The sequence below is a fragment of the Larus michahellis genome, chromosome 2 (genome assembly GCF_964199755.1).
Source record: "Larus michahellis chromosome 2, bLarMic1.1, whole genome shotgun sequence".
NCBI classification, from domain to species: domain Eukaryota; kingdom Metazoa; phylum Chordata; class Aves; order Charadriiformes; family Laridae; genus Larus; species Larus michahellis.
Window position 1 is genome coordinate 126,413,524 of NC_133897.1, and position 7,424 is coordinate 126,420,947.

Below are 7,424 nucleotides of genomic sequence, written 5' to 3' on the forward strand. Positions count from 1 at the left end.
TTGCTGCTAGGATCAACCGTCCTGAAGTCCTTCCTCTCCTGCTCTTTAAAACCTCACTAACACAGACTCTACAGTTTAGGCAGCCTGCTCCAGTGCTTCACCATCCTACCATTAAAACCCCATATTTAACCTAAATATCCCTGCCTGCTGTTGAAATCCATTACTGCTTGCTGTCAGTGTAGTGGGCATGAAGAGTAATTCACTCCTTCCCCTTGCCTGTTTATATACGGCATAGACTACCTGATATGCCTTTCCCATGAGTGGTGCAAAGGCACAAGTCATGAATCACATACATGATTTTTCACAGCAATTTCTTCCACAAGAAATTCAGGCTCTAGGGGAAAATAAATGTTTCTTTCAAGCCATTTAGAGCTTACTTAGTCCTACGTTTTGCTGGCCCCTTCTGTGCAATAACAGGACAAATTTTTACTCCCAGTTATTTGCATCTCTTTATAAATCAGCTTCATCCAGTCAAAAGAAAGATCCAAAGGGAGATCAGAATATCCTACCACAAAGCCCAGCTCCAGAGTGCTAGGTGACAGCTAGGTGCATCCTCCTGACAGCAGGTCAAAGCCAAAGCCCCACCAAGCCAGGAAACACAAGGGAGAAACCATCACTTTTCTCCCAGGGGCCACACAGGGGATGAAAGCACCTTGTTTATGTACAATGTGAGTAACTATGTTTCATCACAAGCATTAAAAGTTAACAGTGAGGCAGGCAGCATGTTATTTTTCCATCAGCCACGTCCAAAAGCTTTGCTGAAGGGTAGCACCTGGGAAATGTCAAGGATCTGTGAGCAGGCAAACTGGTGAAGCCTGGCTTGCAGTGGGTCTGTGCCTGCTTACAGACTGATTTTGATGTCTCAGGAGGCTTGGCCTTTCCCACGGCCCATCCCTACACTGGGCACTGACTCCAATTAAACTTTCAGGGACTTAGATGTTGAGATCTTTAACTTAACAGATCTTCAGTCTACCACCAGATGTGGTTGGAAACAGCTCAGGAGGCTCATTGCCCTCAATATTATACTTTTAGTGTTATTCTCAAAATAAAGCTAATATAAAATACCATATTGACAGTTAAAGGTAAGAACACACTACAACAAACCAGGAGCTGCCTGATGTTGTCATCCAAGCAGCAGCTGATGAACTTACAAAATGTCACATCAGTTTTCCTGGTTCACTGCTGCAAGCACTTGATTATGCTCACAAGAAGGATGAAAATTATTCACAGGAGTCAGGTGTAGGCTGAGGAATTCATACAGAAAAAGGGGAAGGTCTCAACTTTATTTCATTAATTATTCGGTTCTATCTGTGAACACAGCCTAATTTCAGAAAGTAGCTGTGATTTTTTCCTGTGACATCTTGGGTGATTTACTTTAGGTATCTATAAAAAACAAAACAGTTCTTACTGTTGTGTCAACTTCAGTTTCCTTTGAGGGTAGCCCAAGTTAAGAGCACAAACAGTGGATCAGATTTAGACCAAGACAGGGTAAAGTATTTTTTCTCAACTGCATAACGATTGACATTTATTATGAGAGGTAGGAGGATTATAATATTTTCAAGTATTAATTTGCATTGCAGTGCTTGATTTTGTAAAATCCATGGTCTTCTCTTTTTATTACCAAACTGATTTGTTTAAACACAAACATTCTTCTGGGAGGGATGTCTTTGGGCAAGAGAATCTCCTTCTAGGGATTTCTTGCCAATCCTGGAGTTCAGTATCCCAAATAAGCTTTGGCACTCACACCCTTTGTGCCTTCTGATACCTGGAACTTGTGCTGATTCACACGGGTGCTCAGACAGCACCAGGAAAGTGGACGAGTTGCTCCTCTCTGTCCCTTTGTCCTGTTTTTTCATTTGCAAATTCTTACTCCACTTACTGACCCGTGTTACCCAGAATTCTGCATGTCAATAAATGGGGCATCTATAATGTCCATTTGTTTATAATGTCCATCTGTACTGTCCATTTGTAAAATTGTCATTTGTTCATTATAATGTAATGGACATCTATCCATGTTCATATGCAGACATCTATATCTATAGAGTCCATATATTTAATATGGACTTTAAATAAGAGGATTAAAGGGTGTTTGATCTTTTGGGTGGTTCGGCATGGAATAGTTGGATAGTTCTCCAGTCAGAAGACTGATAAAGTGAGTCACAGCCCGAAATGCCAGGGACATTTCTTCAAACTAGCATATCTTTTATGTTCACTGAAATTTCTGATTCTGAAAGATGGTTGCTATTTTTATGACAGACTAGCCTTCCTCACTGCACTGTTTATTCCATTCATACAGACCCTGTGCAGATAAATGCATGCGCTTCGTTTAAGCACAGGAATAGCATCTGCTTGAATGATTTACCAGACAAACAGTGGCATACTCAGGCTATAAAATTGTGTCGGACTCATAAAAAAGCTGTGCTCTCTCAAGTATCATACTGGGTTGTAAGCAGACACACTTTAAATAAAAAGAAAAACCAAAGAAAAAGCCAAAGAAAAATCCAAAAAGAAAAGCTGGTTTCTTACCAGCCTTTCCAAAATATCAGGAGGAGCTAAAGGTACTACAGATCAGAGAAGAAAGTATAGACTATTGCAGGCAGGACACTTTCAGTCCCATTTTGTCTTTTCTGTCAGGAGGAAGGTCAGGAGGCCAGGAAGAAGGTTTGAAAAGAAGTGCAGAAAGGAGATAGGGAGGGACGTTCCACCCACCCAGGAGGAGGACATGGTCTTTCAAAACAGTAGTGTAATGAGGGAAACCTCCACAAAAATAGTCTGTTAATGAGTTGTTTTGAACAACGGTGCATAAAGATGGGATATAAAAATAGGTTTGTCCAAATTTCTGCCCATCTGGACTGCCATTCTCCCTCTCTCAGGACTCTTCTAGAATCTGCAGCAAAGTGCAGTGTCTTTCCAATTGCCCGAAAACACGACAGACAGCCCCAGAGTGGCCAGAGGAAAAGGTCCAGCCTGCAGAAAGGAGTGTCAGTCTCTGAGTGTCATGGTTTGGGCTGGTCTGGCCACTAAAACGAAAGACACATGCTCTCTTTTGCCTGAGCAAGCCAGAATCCATGACAGGAGAAACATGGTTTCACAAGAACACATCTAGTGCCTTTCCCAAAAGTTCAGTAGCTCTGAGCTTTTTTCTTCTTCTTTTTTTTCTTGAGGTCCTTTGTATCTATAACCTGTAACTTGGTATCTGTGGTGTCAAGGAAGACCTGGGAGCTGATACCATTTGTAAGTCTGCTCCTAAGCCTAAAGCAAGCCTGACATTTAGCCACTCATTTGTGCTATCTGTAATCACAGTGTCTCTAATCCGGCATGCACTTCTATATGGGTAAGAGCGTGTAAGGCATCTCTGAGAAGATTAGTAAGAGATTCTGCACAGAAGCCCCAGACCTTTCCACTCACTTCCACGAAGGTATCTACATAACAGGGATAACCGGACCTCTCTAAATCAGTATTTGTTCAGTTCCACTGATAATTTAGTATGCTGGGGTAGACATCACCTGAAGTTTTCCCATTTCCCAAATATTTTCACACCTTCTCCTCCCCATCATTCTTATCAGATCAGCTCCACTTCCTCCCAACATTATTCAAAGGTCTTTTTAAGATGCTGGAGAAATACTCCTGGTCACCAGCTCAAACTGCTCTGTACTGAGACAAATACAGAGTTTGCTCTTCGCGCCAGCATCTATCAGCCTAGAGCATTCTCATTTCTGATACTATTCTTTTTAACCTCATACTCTTTAGCAATCTGTCATTGCCTGCTCTTTATTCTTTTGTTCTTATTTTTCAAAGGAATTATAGTGCATTTTAGCTCCGATGTCTTTTTGTGTTCTCCGCCACATCCTGTGAGTTGTATTTTCTCCCATCAGCCTTAAAACATGGCTGCATAATTCCCCCAATTCCTCCAGATTTTCTAAGGTCCAAAATCTGATCAAAAGTCAATGGCAGAAGTCACAGTGGCTTCCTCAAGAATCTTGTCAAGCTGGAATATTACTGTGCAGCCACATTGTGCAACCGGGCTTTCAGATACACTTTGAACTACTCTGAAATCTCACACTGTTCGGGAACATCGATTCCAGATTGCCCCATTAATCTTCCTTTCTGAATCAGCTCTGGAATATAACTACAAACTACTTTGTATACCTAAAAATTGCAGTCTTGTCATTTTTGGATTCTTCTTTAATTTAGTTATATTTATTACTTACCAAGCACCTATGTGGTAAGGATCCTGTGTAATAATTTATGTGTGACCCAGAATATCAGGAATGTTCCTGCAGGTCATGGTGGGATCCACTCTTGACTGACATGGATACTATGAAGTTATTTTTCCTTTTCTAATCATGAAAAGAGGAAAATATTTGTGTCTCATTTTAGTTAATTTAATTTCCATTATGAGCAGAGAAGAGGACTTCTGATAGCACAAGGAGGAATAGTGCTTTGGCACTTACCCTCAGCTGTTGAGGTTCCCCATTCAAATTGTAGGTGCACAGTGACACCTTCTGGAAGCTTGCAATGAGAGTTACTGAGCAGATTCCTTCCATCGTCTGGAAATTCACAATTTGTACATGTAGAATCTAATCTTTTTCCGGTCAACATTTTGCCCAGACCTTTGGTACAGGTTCTGTGATGTCATCACGACATACACTAACAGAACGTTTTTGTGAAGGGGGAATATTTTTTTTTTTTAAATCAACCCAAACCTGTAGGTTTTTTTAATGAGTCCAGATAATTTAAACTTCTATGAAAAAAAAAATTAGAGGATAGAATTAGAGATGTATGTTAACCTCATGATTTTAAAAAAATGTAGTTGGCATTACATTTTTAACTATTTATTGGCATACGTAAGGTGAGATGTTCAGACAGAATATAGTGAGCCTTCAATTTGCCAAACATGGCAAATGAAATGAATGAGATAGATAGTTTCTTAATGCAGTCCTCTTTCAGCAAAGATTTCATTTTTTGTATGTGTCATATTGCAATTTCTAATTAGACCTTCTTTGCCGCTTCCTGGGTAGTCTGTCAATCTGCCAGAAACTCTGAGTCACCGAGGACTTTAAGCACATGAGTTGTGCCACAGAACTCCATCCCAGGGCTCACGAACCCCGCAGTGCCTGCATGCATCAGCTGGACCGGGGCCAGAATGAGGAGCAGAGCCGTCACTGAGCTCACTCTGATGCTCTAAAACCCAGCATTCGGTCCTGTTACTGGAAAACATCTCCTTATTTCTAATATTTAATTCCATCTCAAAGATTATTTCTCTTTAAGCTTCCTCTTCCTTAGGAATAACAAAGAGGTGATACGTAGGAGTGGAAAAGGGTTGTGAGTGGAGACAGCAGAGGCTCGTTTCCAGACTTCCCGAGACTTCGGAGTAGAAGATGACTGATAGAAACCCTGAGGCTGAAAGTTTTGGCAGAACTGGGGTTGGCCAACCCTGAGAAAGTACATCACCCTAGAAAATAATTTTACGGTGCTGAAATAATTAGCAAAGTACTAAGAGGAGCCATCCACAGCAAACAATTCTGGCTGTACTGAGATTTAAGCTGAGTCTAACCATAACAATAACTTTTCAAGCATTAGTCCTAACATAATGCAATCACGGGTTTTAGCAGAGGACCTTGAGGAAACTTAGTCCTCCAGCAAAAGACTGAGAGAAACCCTATGCTCTACCTACGTGCTACTGAATGGTTACGTTTTGAGAGTATGAATGACATGGCATCGGGAGGAACTTCCCAGGGGCACTTTCACACTTGGGCTTATACAAAATAAATTCTACTGGTGACTTAACACAATGCTATTAATGTTTACAAAAAAATGAGAAACTAACAGGCATCCCCACACGTGGGATAAGTGAATGCTCTGTGGGCTACTCCATGCAGTTCTATGGCTAGTTTTACATGTTCGAAGACTCCCATGTTTATTCTGCCTCCCATCAACGTTGAACCTACATCTTCTATTTGAAATCAATTACTAATAGATCCATTAAGAAAAGTTTCTTACATCTGTACATAACTAATGTTGAAAGAATACAATTATTTAAAAGTTCAAGAAAGCTGTTTCCCGTAATATCACTGGCATTGTGTTCACTTCAAAATGGGGTTGCTTAAAATGCGTCTTTTAAATCTATATGTATTTACATTTTAAGTTTTTATTAAGGAATAATATAAAGCAAATACTAGAATACTGCTGATCTATATATTTAAAAAAACAAAAAACAAAAAACAAAAAACAACTAAGTTCAACTGCAGTCCCTGGAAACTCGTTTTACTTCTGAAAATACCTCCTCTCCCAGAAAAGCCTATCAGTCTTCAAAGGGATTTGTAACAAAGGCACTTTCAAGTCAATGAAAATAGTCAAAAGTGGCTTCTTACTTTCTGTTTGAAAGTAAGAATTTACTTTTTACTAATTTACTATGAATCAGCTCCATTCAATGGTCTAGAAACTCTCTATTTAACAGTCAAAGTGAGCGGGAAACGCTAAAATAGACTAGTGCCCATAAGCCACCATACAAATTGTATGACCTCTCCTTGGGCCAGGAGCAGAAGTTCAGGTGTGAGGCCCAGCAATCTGTCCTAACTCCTTAAAGCAAAACAGACCCCAAAAAGCTAATGTGTGCATTATGTCACCCACTGAAGTGTGATGGCAAGAATGTTGGAATACGATGTTATTAAAATACAGACACATGTTCTATATTGCCTTTCTTATAACCTGTTGTTAAAATTTTCGAATTTTACAAATAAAAAAATTACCATACATGTTTGTAGTAATAATAACAACAACAGCAATAACAGGTTCCTTTATTCTCACAAAGACAAAATGAGGAAAATATATTAACTAGACAGATCTGCAGACAGAGAGAGGCTGGCGTCTAAGAAACATTCAAATATTAAACAGCAAGAGCACCCTCAGATAAAGTCACTCCTTTCTGACATAGAATAAAAGAAAACTACTTAGCTTATGTAGACATAATATGAAATGTTAGGGAAAGTCTAGTAAAAGATTTTTTTTTCTAATGCCTTATACAGTAGCAGCTAATATCAATATTTACATTGAGTTGCGATTTAATATTTACCTTGTACGTTACACACAAAAGTGCCGCTATATGGGATAATTGTATTAAATAAACAGTTCACGCATAAACACTCCATTTTCCATAATGTCTTTTTGGTACAGAACCAAGACCCAGGCCCAATACTCCCATGCCTAACTAGATTGTCAAGATGTACACATTTTTACTTACTCCCTGTCCTAGTGAAGTTGAATTAACCTGCACAAAGTGGGGCAGCAGTTGGGACTAAGAGTACGGTCACAGACATGCCCGCACAGGGCAAGCTACTCTGATGACTGAGGGAATTTTCTTCCACGCATGAGAAATGCATGCTCAGATTCCTTTTAGGCAGAGGAAGGGATTCAATCTGTGT